At 35.9% G+C, this 16,035-nt stretch overlaps 1 protein-coding gene across 8 annotated transcripts in view; it reads left to right on the top strand.

Annotated features, from left to right (window-relative positions):
- Positions 1-16,035, top strand: part of CDK14 (cyclin dependent kinase 14) — an 835,688-nt gene that overhangs the window by 510,206 nt on the left and 309,447 nt on the right. The gene's annotated exons all lie outside the window — the stretch shown is intronic.

Genomic DNA, 16,035 nt, shown 5'->3' with positions numbered 1-16,035 from the left:
AGGATGGTATAATGAACTCCCATTATCCTTCACCCGGCTTCATTGCCAAGCTTGAAGAAAGATTAATTTAAGCCTCTGTCCTTTTCCAAGACATCACAAAATATATTCAATAGTGTATGTTGCCTTAAGGTTTTAATAATTACAAAATCTAGGTGTAGTGCTTACCTTTCCAGAAGTGACTTTTGTTTCAAGAATTCCCAATAATTTTGCAAAAGTAGACACTGATCCTGATTTGAAAATTGAGGTCCTGGCCTAGACCCATTATAAGTCATCCCTTCCTTAAAACTTTCAAGGTTGGTCTCTTGCAGTTTAGAAACTTTTCTCCAAACACTGTCTTGAGTACCCAAAGAGGATCAAAACTGCTGTATCGTCCTTGCTAGCTCCTCTGCCTTCATCAAGTGTGCCATTTCTGCACCTGCCCTGGCTTTCCGTCCCATCAGAGAGTGTGCTCTGTTGATTCCCAGCACGGGGGAATGCTGATGGCAGCATGATGTGTTGACATTGCATTGCCTCCATTATTTTTGAATACATATTCTGATTAGAAATTTGTTCCATTAAGAGTGGAATGAAAATATTACCCTTGGGACAAAAAGATGCTTGGGGTTGAGATATGTGCTTTCGCTGAAACATGATTATCTTCTCCCACACCACCTTCCCATAAATAAAGGAGAGCAGGAAATGTATATTTCTTATTTCAAGGTTTAGTAGACGGTTCAGTACCTTTGGAATGCAGCAGCTCTTTTAGGTTTAGTATGTTCTTTTCTTCTCAAAACAAAAGCATGACTAGTGGTAGATTGCAAAATTTTGTCATCGGTTCTCATCCAGTTTGGTAAAAATGGTGAAACTGTGTTTGTGTATGTGCATTGTTTATTGCCAGATTTTAGCTTCAGAATGACATTAGATGTATTATGTAGTGGCTGGATGTTATGTCTTTCTATTGCAGAGTAGAAAATAATGGGAAGTAGGTGGGTGGAGAAGAGATTTGCAGTTCCTCAAATTCAAGATCATTGGATTTGTTGTGAATATATTTTGTAGTTTGTCAGTATCAGTAAATAAATAAGGATTTATAGTGATTTTCTTCTGGTGTTTTAATATACTGTAAGTTATATGTTGAAATACATTTTATAAAGTTGATTTTGTCTAAATAACCAAGGGTATAATAGGGTTGTATGGGTTGTATGTAATTGCTTACTGGGGACAATTTTTTAATTTTATGATGATGTTTTTATTATAATAGGTAAATTCATCTTTAAAAAATTCTTATGAATCTTTAAAACTGACATTTCATAATATCACATTCAGAAATAAATTGAAATGTAATTTTAAACAACAAAAAGCTTTTTAGAAAATTAGAAAATTTAGAAAGTATTTATAACTCAGAAATAAAAATGTTAACATTTTTGTTGCATACTTCCCTAGTACCTTTCTCCTCCTCCCTCTCTCTTTGCTTGCTTTTCCTACCTTTATATACATATATCCTTTAAAAAAGAAACTTATTGTTCTGTAAACAGTTTACATATATGAATGTCATGAATGTTTTCTTGTATTATTATTTTTTTTTAAGTTGGTAAAAGAAGTTTATTATGTGGCATTGGTAGGTGTTTTCTTGTATTATTAACTATGGAAAAGTCATTTCTTACAGCTTAGATTTTTCTTTTAATGACCAAAACCTAGTTTCTTTATTCAGTCCCTTATCAATGAGTGTGTTAGTTCTCATTGTTCCCATTATACAAGGTCCTGTGCTGAATATCCTTGTAGAGAAAGCTGTCTATGCCACAATCGCAGTGTTGTTAAGTATTGTAAAGAATTTTATTGTTTGGACAGACTGCTCTGCAGAAAGGCTGTGCCATGTACCTCCCCTCAGTGTCACAGGCTGGATCTTCTTGCCTGAAACACAAGCTTGACATGTATTCTGTGCATGAAGTGTAATGAGTGGGACTCATTCATCAACTGACAATTTCCCCCCAATTAATTGTGCATTATTTTTGTCCTTTAATTTAAGACATGCAATTAACTGTGATTTACTGCACTTGGGCACGTGTTTGTGTCTGAGATGAAGGAAACACGCAGAAGCTCTGGAGAAGCATAGACAGACAAAATGGGATGGTTCCAGGCAGCAGAACACTCAGAAACACTTCATTTTTCAGAGTTTGATGTATAAAGAGCTTTAAAAACAGTTCCTTTGTCCTACCTTTTTGTTTTATATGAAAATTTATTTAAAGAGAGAACTGAAATCTGTATGGGTATTGTTCCCCAAATGCTACTGTTATATGGGGGGAGAGAAAAACACTAAATTTGTTGAGTTTATTCTATGTGCCAGACCCTTAGAAATTCTTGCTTCTTTGTCTCTCCAACCTAGGAATGAACAGTAACCTATACTTTTTAGAGATACATGATATTCAAAGAGGGTTAGAAACTTGTCCAGGCTTGGTCACACGGGTAGCTGGTTGCAAAACTGGAATTCAGTTATTTGATCCATATCTTTCAATCTCAGGTGATCCAGGGCCTTTATGTTTATACATAAAGATGTTTTGGTTCCAGAGCCTCCTAATCTTGTAGTAAATTATTGATTATTATATATATTTTCTACCTCCAGCAAGTATGACGTCAATACCATGAAAATAGATTGTACTAATACTAAAAAACAAAAAACCAACACACAATTTAAAGAACATTTTCTCTCTGGACCAATTCAGTAGTAATGATTGACTTTATCTTTAGTACTTTGGAGATTCTACCTGCTGGACCAGGTAAAGCAGATGATAATGTATTTGCAGACTATTCAGGGTTAAAGGGAATGCCATTCAGAATTCCAGGTGGTCAAAATGCTGTAACAAGTTTTTTTTCCTTGTAAGCAAAGTCATATTTAAGAACTTACCCAAGCCTTATTTTCTCTATGTATTTCAAACAAGTAAATTATACACGATTTAGAATCACCATGGCTTCCCTAATGCAGAGGTTTATCCTGCCTGTATATAATAATAAAGTTATATTGAAGTGTTCAGACTCTTTTCTGAAGAGGCGTTCATCTATCCATTATCTGTGGGGAAAACTAGTTCAATCCCTTACCGGGCCTGTGTTTCCACACCTTGCTTCTCCCGGCCTCCATCTACAGCCAGACCCACACTTGTCCCATGTCACAGCCCCATCTGGCACCTTTCCCTTTACTGCATTACTCTCCCTCCTGTGGGTCACGTGACTGACTCTCTAGATCACATATTAACTGTCCAAACAGGTCACCTTTCTTATTGGTATCCAGTTTAACTCCTTCAGTATCACTTAAAGTGCACTGAAATTATTTTGCTCTTTGTTGATCTATTTATTTTTTGAATCCACTGCTTGGTGGAGAGTTCCATGACTTGTCCTGGCTTGCTCACTCTCATCTGTGCTATGTCTAGAACCATGTTAACAAGCACATAGTAGATGCCCAGGAAATACTGCTTGAATGAATAAAAAATAGACATGACTAAATCAATTATTAGTGTAAAGACAAAAGACCCATCTGAATTTACCAGTTTCTGTTTGATTCACTTTGGCAAACCAGCAGTTACTAATTAGTTTTCTCTTCATCAGTGCTATCATGCTATCATGGCTATGCTGTCATGGCTGGAGTCAAGAGTGAGAATGGAATTAGATGACTTTTGATAGTGTTGGAGCCTCCAGATTGCTTTGAGGATCTTTCACATAGGTCCTGCATGCCTGCTTGGTGCTTATTATGTTTGTAACTTCAGGCTGCACAAATAAACATCACTGAGTGAATGTAAACATGTACAGAAGATGTAAAAGATTAAAAGTTCCTGTTCTGCAGGCCTTAAATGATTGTCCAGTTGTACTGTTATTGAGAGCAAAGTGTGTTGAGCATTGAATTAGGAGCCCTAGCTCTGTCCATAACTGCCTTGTGACTTTCAGTAACTTACTGATCCCTTCTGATCCTTAACTGAAAAATGAACAGTACTTTCTAAGATCTTTTTCATTTTTTTTTTTAAGATGTACCATTTCTGAAATGATTAACTTATTTTCTAATAACCACATACTTGCTGGGATTTAGAAGTCAGTCATTGAATCTAGAATCAATACTATACCCGCACCTCTCTAGAATCTAATTTTTTATTCTAGTGTCTGGAAATTCAAAGGGATGAGAGCTGTGCTATTATGCTACACATTGAGATTATGCTAAAAGAAATTATCGAAGTATGACAAGTAAATGCATAAATAAATTCACTGACATGTCAATGTTCATTTGCAGTATATCAGTGAAAACTTAAAGGTATTTTTCCATATAAATGAGATTAAAACAAACTAAATTAGTCTGTACAATTGCAGGTCCTGCACTTCCTGCAAGATGATGATGGTGTCATCCACATTTCCTAGTCATTCTTCCACTATTTTTAAGGGTCATGCCTAGCTATGTGGAAAGACAGCTGGGCTAAATTTGTCTCTGACATGAAGTGACAGTGAGACCTCTGTAATACAAGTGTTTAAGATCTTGGCTTGTTTTACTGACTTTCCTAATGCAGGGATTATGTTAATAGCTCTGTGGTTTTAATCAAGTTAAGATTACACAGGCCTTTTTCAGGCCAGAGGTATAAAATATTACCCTTACTGTTGGTGGTTCCCTCCTTCAGGCTGTTCCTAGACTCGATTCGAGAAAGGAAATTATTGTAAATCACATGTTAGGTTAATTTGTGGAATGCACCAGAAATGTAGCTCTGCAGAGGCCATGGTGTGCAGGGTTTATTTATAATTTGCTTAGAATTCACGTAGGGAATAGTGGAAAACAGAAGGAAACAACTGCTTTCAGATACAGAGTAGAGTCTGTCAGTTTGATAAATATAAAGTCTCTGAATAAAAAGCCTGTTAGTCCCCAAAGTATAGACCTTTAACTATTTTTTCATCATTAGCATATAAAATTCACCATCAAAGTCACAGTTATAAATCCAAGGTTTGCTGTGACTTAGACCATTTATTATGGCCTGTAATATTCAGTCATCCTGTATCTTTGTTTTAAAATTAATCTTCCATTAGTAAAAATTTTTTTATCCAATAAGGTATCACTCTACTTTTAAAAGGCCCTTTGAACTGCTTAGTGCCTAAGCAGATTAATGTAAAGTTCAGGTAGCTGTTTTTGTGTAGATTTGAAAACTGAAGAATATTTTTAGGATAATTGATGCTACAATATGAGCCAAAGAAAGGGCTATTTTTCCCTGTTATTCTAGACTTCATTAAGACTCCAAATCAAAATACATATCTTAAAATCTATCAAATAGGTTATTATGATTACATGTTAGAAATAATTTTGATTGACATGTAAACTAGACAGTTATTTCCACAGACTCATTATTTTAACCACTATTGTAACCCTTTTGAAAAGGAATGTTGATACTTGAAATTGTCTTCTCTCTGATCATGAAATCATCACTTAGCTTCATTATTTAAATCTGGTTTAATATCCTACTCATTACCTTCAAAAGTCGTCTTGCATTCAAAAGGGATGGTGATGACAGTGATGATGACATTTAATTGTATTGTTTTTCTGTTTTGTGTTACCAGAATGTAACTTTTCCCAAGTATGTTAACATGTACTTATGTGGGATTTCTTCCTCCTTTTAAATCTACTTTATTTTTTAGAGCAACTTTAGAGTCACAGTAAAATTGAGCAGAAAGTCCAGAGAATTCTTATATATTCCCTGTCCACACACATGCACAACCTTCTCTATCAACATCCCTACCAGGTTGGTACATTTGTTACAACTGATGAATCTACACTGACACATTAGAATCACCCAAAGTCCATAGATTGCAGTAGGGTCACTCTTGGTGGTATATATTTTATGGGCTTCAACAAATTATAATGGTATATATATTTGCTGTAATAGTATCATACAGAATGGTTTCACTGCCCTAAAAATCCTCTAAGGAACTCACCTTTTTCTTTAAGCTGTAAATGAGAACAAGAAGGAGATAATATGAACTACAACTAAAATGCATATTCTACTCCATCAATGAGAAATCTCTGTTCAATCACCATAAAGCAGCTTGCAGCAATGTAGATAGGGGTTGACTGCTAAGAATGGCACCTTCCAACTCCATGGAAATGAGGAAATTCAAAAGAGTGTTTGTTCATTTTTAGTCAAATCATGCATGTGCGGTAACAAGACATCTTAAAATGCAGAACAGACCGCTTCAAATAGGACTGATCATCTTACTCTCCACTGTTGGTGGAAGCCTTAAGGACAAAGGGATTTCAAATCTGCAGAAACATTATGGTTTTTTCCCTATACAAAAATATAAGAGCAAAATTTTTGGGAGTAGAAGTGATGCAGGCTATGAGTTAAGTCTACCAATGTATTCTTAGACAAAGTCTGCACAGGGATGCCAGACCCCTCATGCTGCAGTGATGGCCAGAGGGGCAGGGCTGTGGTGACACTAGCCAGAGCAGCGCTGAAGTGAGCCTTGGAATTATGTATCACTCACACCATTCAAGACGACAGTGATGGCATTTGAACATGAGTTTTGTTAGTCTACAAGTAAGTATAAAAGATTGCTTAGAGTTTGGCCATCCCCTGATGTCTTTTATCTGTGGATCTTCCTCTATCTCCTGCTCCTTTATCTTCCAAGAAAACACATTTTAAAATGCAGCCTAAACCAGACTCTACTGAGACATATGTCAGTATACTTGCTTTATACAAGAGTCTTGGGTGACAGTGAGTCACTATAGACTCAAGCACATGTTCTCTAAAATTTTTACTGGAAACCAGAAGAACTGACCTACTTCTCTGGGAAATCTGTACATTCTGAAAGACTTCAGTTTTTGTGATTTTGATGCTGTGTTTCTCTGAGTTTGACCTTGGTTTGCTTTCCTCTTTTGTTCTCTTAAGTTTTTTTTTTAATATTGTATGTGTTAGTTTATTTACTTTTGAAGAAGTGCATACTTACATTAATATTTAAAAATTTGCTTTTCACGTTGAATGACTTCTTATGTTGTAACAGATAAACACAGGAAGCTAGGACTTTCCTTTTTCATTATAATGAAAGTACTGGAGAATTAATAAATAAAAACAGTGACATCAAACGACTGTGCTGCTTGGGAATTTTAGAGACATGTCTGGAAAAAAGGGTATGTTTATTTCATCGCATGCTATAAAAATAACCTTTGTGCATAATCAAACTTACAGATAAAAAGTAATAGAACTTTTTGTAAAAAATTCAGACTTTACAAATGGAACATCTTTTAGTTAAATATCTGTCAAGTTATTTGACATACCTAATTTTTAATCTGGAAGGATACTGATAGGGAATGCAGATTAAAGTGGTTATTCCTGTTTTAGAGTCATCAGCTAAAGCAATCTATTGTGTGAAACAAGGAACTAATATTAGATGTGGAAACTGTGTTTAGAACCAGCCTGGAAGTCACAGAATGTGGAGCAGTGATTGAATGGGAAAATAGGCACAAAAAGAGAAGCATAAGAAAAATTGAAAGATTTCAGAACTATGTGGTTATGATGGCTTCTGATAAGTTGCCTGTAGGCTTTACAACCTACTTAAATTGGGAGCATCTAATAAGCATAACTAATAGTAATGTTATAAGAACAATACATAATCATGTGATATATGAACATATTGCTCCAAAAGTTGGAAACAGAACGTGATGTTTTTATTGATGTCATCATCCAGTTGGTGATTGAATCATCATTGAGAAAGTTCTGTTATTTTTGTTTTTCAGAATAAAAGCAGCAAATCCATTTTGAAATGGAAAGTTGAAATTAAGGTATCAGCTTTGTGTAAGAAGAAAGGAAAACCCATTATCATTCACATTTTTCAGAATCTTATTTTAGGTTTTCTGTGGGTTTTGAAGGAACCTCAGAGATTATCTAGTTTAAAACCCTCATCTTAAAAATGTATATATTTTGACCCTGAGAGGGAGAATAAATTAAAATTGTACCTGTTATTTGGTAAGCAATGTGTTGAATTAGTATTAATATCATTATTATTATCAGTGCCTTTAGAGCCCTAGTGTAGTACCAGATAGACTATTAATGATTTACCTAACCCACGCATAAGCTTAGTTTCCCAAACATGTGAGAAGGTAGCAGTGCTAACAAGGTGTCCAGGTCCGAATAAACTCTGCTAGTCTGATGACCTGTGTCAACTGAACAGTGGGAGTCTTGTCAAGAAATGAGATCCAGAACAGTAGCTATCACTCAGTTCTGAACACTGGAACTGGAATGTGCATCTAGAAGAAACAGCAAGAAACAATATAAAGAGTGTTCCTCATAGTAGACCTGTAGAAAGCCCAGTTGGAAATGTAAGTTGAAATAGAGCATTGTTAATTCATGAATTAGAAAGAGCCACCCTCTTTAATTATATTTGAGGGAGAAATTAAAGCATTGAGAAGCCCTGAGGACAGATGGACGTTGAGTGGGCTTTAACAATGTTTCCTTTGCATCTCAGCCACACTGGGCAGTAACTGAAACATGCCCGTCATACCTCCCAGTGGGAGGAATCTTCTGTTGAAATTTTACCTTTCTGCGAGTTGGAAATAAGCAGTATACAACTCCAGGGCAGGTGGAGCTATAGTAAAAGTACTGCATAAAAACATGCAAGTCTGAAAGAGAAAACTTTTTACATGGAAACAACATATACCCAGGTGAAAAGACAAGATAAAGTAAAATACTCGGTTAGCCCAATGCCAGATGCCTGAGTTTGAATCCTGCCTCTGCTGTTTATAAATTGTGTGTCTTTGGGTGAATTTCTTACTGAATTTCTCTGTGCCTTAGCTTACCTGTTTGAAAATGAGGATGATGATAGTAACACTGGACACCTCACTAAACAGTGAAAATAATTAAATCCTTTAATACTTAAAAATCATTTAAGGCCAGTGCCTGGGTTCTAGATGGTCCATATAAATGTCATGTTTTTCTTAACCCTTTAAGGTTTAGAATTTTTAAGTGTTCAAATGTTACTTATTTTTAATGTGATTTTTTTTCTTTAAAATGTGTAACATACTTTCTTGCTTTCTTGAACAAGGATGTAATATGGAATATTCAGTAGTTCATTTCAGCAGGTTTTTACTAAGTGCTTTCTAAACAGCCAGGACTGCTTGTGGCTGAGCATACAACTGTAAATACAGGCAACATGATTCCTACAGTCATACTCAGAGCTTTCCTTACAGTCCTGCATCACCATTTTGAATATCAGTTGTTGTACAAAAATTTCCTTGGGGCTAGTGAACTATTGTAAACAACCTGGCTTTTTAATTGTTGTATGTTTTATGGAAATTGCCATTTGTCTATTTTAAAGTATAATTACTGGGCAAGGTAAGATTTAAAAAATCATCTACGAATCAGTGGTAAAAGCTTTCTGTTTATAGTTCAGATTTAAAAATAGCTCTAGCATCACAGGGCCATTCAGTTTAGCTGCCCTAGTAAAGGGGACTAAGGATAATTTAATAAAAGGGACTCATTCTTGTGACAAAAATTTTTATGAAAGATTTGTAGTACTAGTGTCATTATCAGGAATAAAATTAAATTCCATGTTAATTCTTTTAAGAGGCAGAACACTTTGTTAACTAACCAAGAATCCGCTGGTATATACTTTCTCCTCATAAACAGCAACCGAGTGCTTCTGCCCAATGTTTCATTGAGAGAGACCTGTTAGATAAGAAAATTCTGTGAGTCACAAGAAAAATCAGTCCTAATGAAAAATATAATTACACATTAATGTATCCTTTAAGAAAGAAATGAGTAAATCCTTAAACAGTACTAGAATGAACACTGCTGTCCAGTGTCAATGTTTGTTGTCTCTTAGGAATTAGATCTTGCTGCAGGAATTACTTTTACATTGTCAGGTAATGCAGAAATCTAAATGAAAAATGGCATATTGATTTTCAAGAGCCTTCAGAGGTTTGATGCTCTGTAAAACACTGAAATTATTATATTAAAAAATGGAGGATCGTTGTAACTTGTTTTCTAAGACTTGTGGCAGTTTTTTTGGAATTTATTTGATGTCAAAGTTCATTTGACCAGTCTTTAAAATACCAAAAGGGAAAAATACACAACTGTAAATATGCATAAATTGAGGAAGACACTTGTAATCTTCAAGAGAAGATATGTGTAGATTGTCAAAATGAATGATTTAAGATAATGGTAGGTTGTGGGTTCCTTAGCAAATGCATAGATCAAGCACTTTGTAGCATATGTCCTTCATTCTGATAAAAATAACCAGTACTGTGCATTTTATCAGCCTTAACCATGACAGCAAAGTTATCACTTTTTAAATTTTAGGAATTGCTTATTTTACCTTCTTTGTGGGTGACATCTCTTAGGTGCTTTGGATATGGGCCTCTGTGCTGTACAATGTTGAAATAAAGGATGAGCATTTTGCCTAGTACAAGTGTGGAAGTCATTCTAGACTCCATTATTGGAAGCATTCTTATTGTTGAATATTGAATTCAATGTTTGGAAGCATTCTAGCAGTTGAATCATTGAAACATTTTATCTGAAACACTTGATACTAGATTGGTTTTAGAAAATGAATTTGACTTATAACCTGTCATTTATAATAATAATAATAGCCCTTTATAGTTCAAGAAGTGATTTTATAGCTCTTATGTTATTTTATCCTTATAACCCCATGAAGTACACAGTACAGGTCTCATTACCTCCTTTTAAATATGAGAACACTGATTTGTGCTGGTAATATTAGCTCAACTTGGGCAACAAATTGACCAATATTTTAACATTGAGTTAGATAAAGTTCTGTTGTAACAAAACTTTGAATTAATCACAACAGTGAGTTGGGATAAAAGTTTTTATGATAGATTTGTAGCACGAGTGTCATTCTCTGAGTATAAAAATATACTTCACGTTAATTTTTTTAAGAGGCAGTACTCTTTGTTAACTAACCAAGAAGTCACTGGTATTATATATCTTCTCATAAAGAACAACTGAGTGCTCTGCCACGTTTCATTAAGAGAGACCTGTGAGATGAGAAAACAGTAGTATTCATGCTAGTAGTGTTCAAGGATTCACTCATTTCGTAATTAAAGTGTATACTTTTTCTGGAGTCTTCAGGCTTGAGAAGAATTCATCTCCAAATCATCTTATAAGATCATATTACCCCATATATATATATATATATATATATATATATATATTTTAGAGGGCATCTCTCATTTATTGATCAAATGGTTGGTAACAACAATAAAATTCTGTATAGGGGAGTCAATGCTCAATGCACAATCATTAATCCACCCCCAGCCTAATTCTCATCAGTCTACAATCTTCTGAAGCATAACGAACAAGTTCTTCTTACATGGTGAACAAATTCTTACATAGTGAATAAGTTCTTACATGGTGAACAGTACAAGGGTAGTCATCACAGAAACTTTCGGTTTTGATCACGCATTATGAACTATAAACAATCAGGTCAAATATGAATATTCGTTTGATTTTTATACTTGATTTATATGTGAATCCCACATTTCTCCCTTTATAATTATTATTATTATTATTTTAAATAAAATGCTGAAGTGGTAGGTAGATGCAAGATAAAGGTAGAAAACATAGTTTAGTGTTGTAAGAGAGCAAATGTAGATGATCAGGTGTGTGCCAGTAGACTATGTGTTAATCCAAGCTAGACAAGGGCAATAATACATCCACGGATGCAGAAGATTTCTCTCAAAACAGGGGGGGTGAGGTTCTAAGCCTCACCTCTGTTGATCACCAATTTCTCACCTGATGGCCCCCCTGTGACTGTGCCTGTCTTAGGTTGTTCCTCCCTTGAGGAATCTTACCTGTCTCTGGCTAACCAGTCATCTTCCGGGGCCTTACAGGGAAATGTAAAGTTGGTAAGTGAGAGAGAAACCATATTGTTTGAAAAGGTTAGCTTTTTACTTCTTTGCAGGTTTATGCCCTGTGGCTTCTATGCCCAGCATTTGTCTTGAGGTATCTTTACCACTTGGAGGAATTATGATACTCGGTGAATTCGATATGAGGCATGAATTCTATTTAAGGTTTGTAATTAGGAAGGAAAAAGAAAAGCTATAGAGGTAGGAGATGGAAGAAAACATGGGGGGATTGATTATTTCTTTGACATATCTTCTTGTAGAGTAACTTAAGCATGTATAGGTTTTAAACTACTAATTAAATTTTGCACACACATTAACATAATAGGAATACAGTTACATAACCAAAGCAGATCTGTAATTACCAGCCATCTCCAGTGAAGCCAAGAAAACCAGTTAGGCACCCTAGGCATTTGTGAAAATTTGTCTATGATATGATGGATATTGTCCAACTGTACTTGAACAGTCTGAGAGAAATCAGACAAATTAAAACAACCCATTCCTGGGAACTGTTCACACCCCATATGTTCTTTTAACAGTAGATCGTCTGTAGTCATCAGATTTTGGAGCGCTACAACTTGCACTTCTCCTAATTCTTGGTTGAGTTCCGACAGTATAGATCCAGTCAAATTTGTTGCTTTACTGTATGCACAGGCCAGCTTAGATATCTCCTTCTTCATTCCAATGGCAAGTCCAGGAACTGGTGGGATGAATGCAGCGACAACTGAGGCATTGCCTGGATCTTTGTTGAGGTTTTTTGATGATCATCTTCTGGTATGTCTCCTCCAGAGAGTGCTGATGTTGGAAGTTCTTCTTCATATTATATCTTAGTTCGTTTTCTGGGTAGCCAAATTAGGCTTTGATCCTCTGTATAAACACAAACAAACCCTTTGCCCACACTTTGATATGCCCTTTATACCATTGTGAAAAACTTACTGGAGATCACCACACAGGAACTACTTTTTTTTTTTAAGAGAGGAATATTATCAGAAAAATGTACTTCCATAGCTGATCATCTGAAACCCTTTAAATGATCAAAATTGAGGATACTTAAAGCATCCATTAATTGTTGATTTACAGTTAGTTTTATCCTATCAGGGAGTAATCCCCCTTTTCTTTTTTTTTTTGTTATCCTTAATCTACAATTACATGAAGAATATCATGTTTACTAGACTCTACCCTATACCAGGTCCCCCCCACAAACCCCTTTACAGTCACTGTCCATCAGCATAGCAAAATGTTGTAGAATCACTACTTGTCTTCTCTGTCTTGTATAGCCCTCCCCTTTCTCCCCCCCCATGCATGCTAATCTTAATACCCCTCTTCTCCTTCCCCCCCTTATCCCTACCTACCGACCCATCCTCCCCAGTCGCTTTCCCTTTGGTAACTGTTAGTCCATTCTTGGGTTCTGTGAGTCTGCTGCTGTTTTGTTCCTTCAGTGTTCCCTTTGTTCTTATACTCCACAGATAAGTGAAATCATTTGGTATTTCTCTTTCTCCACTTGGCTTATTTCACTGAGCATAATACCCTCCAGGTCCATCCATGTTGCTGTAAATGGTAGGATTTGCCCTCTTCTTATGGCTGAGTAGTATTCCATTGTGTATATGTACCACATCTTCTTTATCCATTCATCTACCGATGGACATTTAGGTTGCTTCCAATTCTTGGCTATTGTAAATAGTGCTGCGATAAACAGAGGGGTGCATCTGTCTTTTTCAAACTGGAGTGCTGCATCCTTAGGGTAAATTCCTAGAAGTGGAATTCCTGGGTCAAATGGTAATTCTATTTTGAGCATTTTGAGGAACCTCCATACTGCTTTCCACAATGGCTGAACTAATTTACATTCCCACCAGCAGTGTAGGAGGGTTCCCCTTTCTCCACAGCCTCGCCAACATTTGTTGTTGTTTGTCTTTTGGATGGCAGCCATCCTTACTGGTGTGAGGTGATACCTCATTGTAGTTTTAATTTGCATTTTGCTGATAATTAGTGATGTGGAGCATCTTTTCATGTGTCTGTTGGCCATCTGTATTTCTTTTTTGGAGAACTGTCTGCTCAGTTCCTCTGCCCATTTTTTAATTGGATTATTTGATTTTTGTTTGTTGAGGCTTGTGAGCTCTTTATTTTGGACATCAAGCCTTTCTCGGATCTGTCATTTACAAATATATTCTCCCAGACTGTAGGGTTCCTTTTGTTCTATTCATGGTGTCTTTTGCTGTACAGAAGCTTTTCAGCTTAATATACTCCCACTTGTTCATTTTTGCTGTTGTTTTCCTTGCCCGGGGAGATATGGTCAAGAAGAGGTCACTCATGTTTATGTCTAACAGGTTTTTGCCTATGTTTTTTTCCACGAGTTTAATGGTTTCATGACTTACATTCAGGTCTTTGATCCATTTTGAATTTACTTTTGTGTATGGGGTTAGACAGTTGGTCCAGTTTCATTCTCCTACATGTAGCTGTCCAGTTTTGCCAGCACCATCTGTTGAAGAGACTGTCATTTCACCATTGTATGTCCATGGCTCCTTTATCAAATATTAATTGACCATATATGTTTGGGTTAATGTCTGGAGTCTCTAATCTGTTCCCCTGGTCTGTGGCTCTGTTCTTGTGCCAGTACAAAATTGTGTTGATTACTATGGCTTTGTAGTATAGCTTGAAGTTGGGGACTGAGATCCCCCCTACTTTATTCTTCTTTCTCAGGATTGCTTTGGCTATTCGGGGTCTTTGGTGTTTCCATATAAATTTTTCTATTATTTGTTCCAGTTCATTGAAGAATGTTGCAGGTAGTTTGATAGGGATTGCATCAAATCTGTATGTTGTTTTGGGCAGGATGGCCATTTTGACGATATTGATTCTTCCTAGCCACAAGCATGGGATGAGTTTCCATTTGTTAGTGTCCCCTTTAATTTCTCTTAAGAGTGACTTGTAGTTTTCAAATTAGGTCATTCACTTTTTTGGTTAGATTTATTCCTAGGTATTTTATTCTTTTTGATGCAATGGTGAATGGAATTGTTTTCCTGATTTCTCTTTCTATTGGTACATTGTTAGTGTATAGGAAAGCTACAGATTTCTGTGTGTTAATTTTGTATCCTACAACTTTGCCGTATTCTGATATTAGTTCTAGTAGTTTTGGGGTGGAGTCTTTAGGGTTTTTTATTTACAATGTCATGTCATCTGCAAATAGTGACAGTTTAACTTCTTCTTTACCAATCTGGATTCCTTGTATTTCTTTGTTTTGTCTGATTGCTGTGGCTAGGACCTCCAGTACTATATTAAATAACAGTGGGGAGAGTGGGCATCCCTGTCTTGTTCCCGATCTCAGAGGAAAAGCTTTCAGCTTCTCGCTGCTCATTATAATGTTGGCTGTGGGTTTATCATATATGGCCTTTATTATGTTGAGGAACTTGCCCTCTATTCCCATTTTGCTGAGAGTTTTTATCATTAATGGATGTTGAATTTTGTCAAATGCTTTTTCAGCATCTATGGAGATGATCATGTGGTTTTTGCCTTTCTTTTTGTTGATGTGGTGGATGACGTTGATGGATTTTTGAATGTTATGCATCCTTGCATCCCTGGGATGAATCCCACTTGGTCATGGTGTATGATCCTTTTGATATACTTTTGAATTTGGTTTGCTAGTATTTTATTGAGTATTTTTGCATCTACATTCATCAAGGATATTGGTCTGTAATTTTCTTTGTTGGTGGGGTCTTTGCCTGGTTTTGGTATTAGGGTGATGTTGGCTTCACAGAATGACTTTGGGAGTATTCTGTCCTCTTCTATTTTTTGGAACACTTTAAGAAGAATGGGTATTATGTCTTCTCTGTGTGTCTGATAAAATTACGAGGTAAATCCGTCCAGCCCGGTTGCTTTGTTCTTGGGTATTTTTTTGATTACTGCTTCAATTTCTTTGCTCATAATTGGTTTGTTTAACTTTTGTGTTTCTTCCTTGGTCAGTCGTGGAAGGTTGTATTTTTCAGGAAGTTGTCCATTTCTTCTACGTTTTCCACCTTGTTGGCATATAGGTTTTCATAGTAGTCTTTACTAATTCTTTGCGTTTCTGTGGAGTCTGTCATGATTTTTCCATTCTCATTTCTGATTCTGTTGTTTTGTGTTGATTCTCTTTTTCTCTTAATAAGTTTGGCTAGAGGCTTGTCTATTTTGTTTATTTTCTCAAAGAACCAGCTCTTAGT

Source organism: Manis javanica, chromosome 6, assembly GCF_040802235.1.
Source record: "Manis javanica isolate MJ-LG chromosome 6, MJ_LKY, whole genome shotgun sequence".
Lineage (NCBI taxonomy): Eukaryota > Metazoa > Chordata > Mammalia > Pholidota > Manidae > Manis > Manis javanica.
This window is presented reverse-complemented; position numbering and strand designations above follow the sequence as displayed.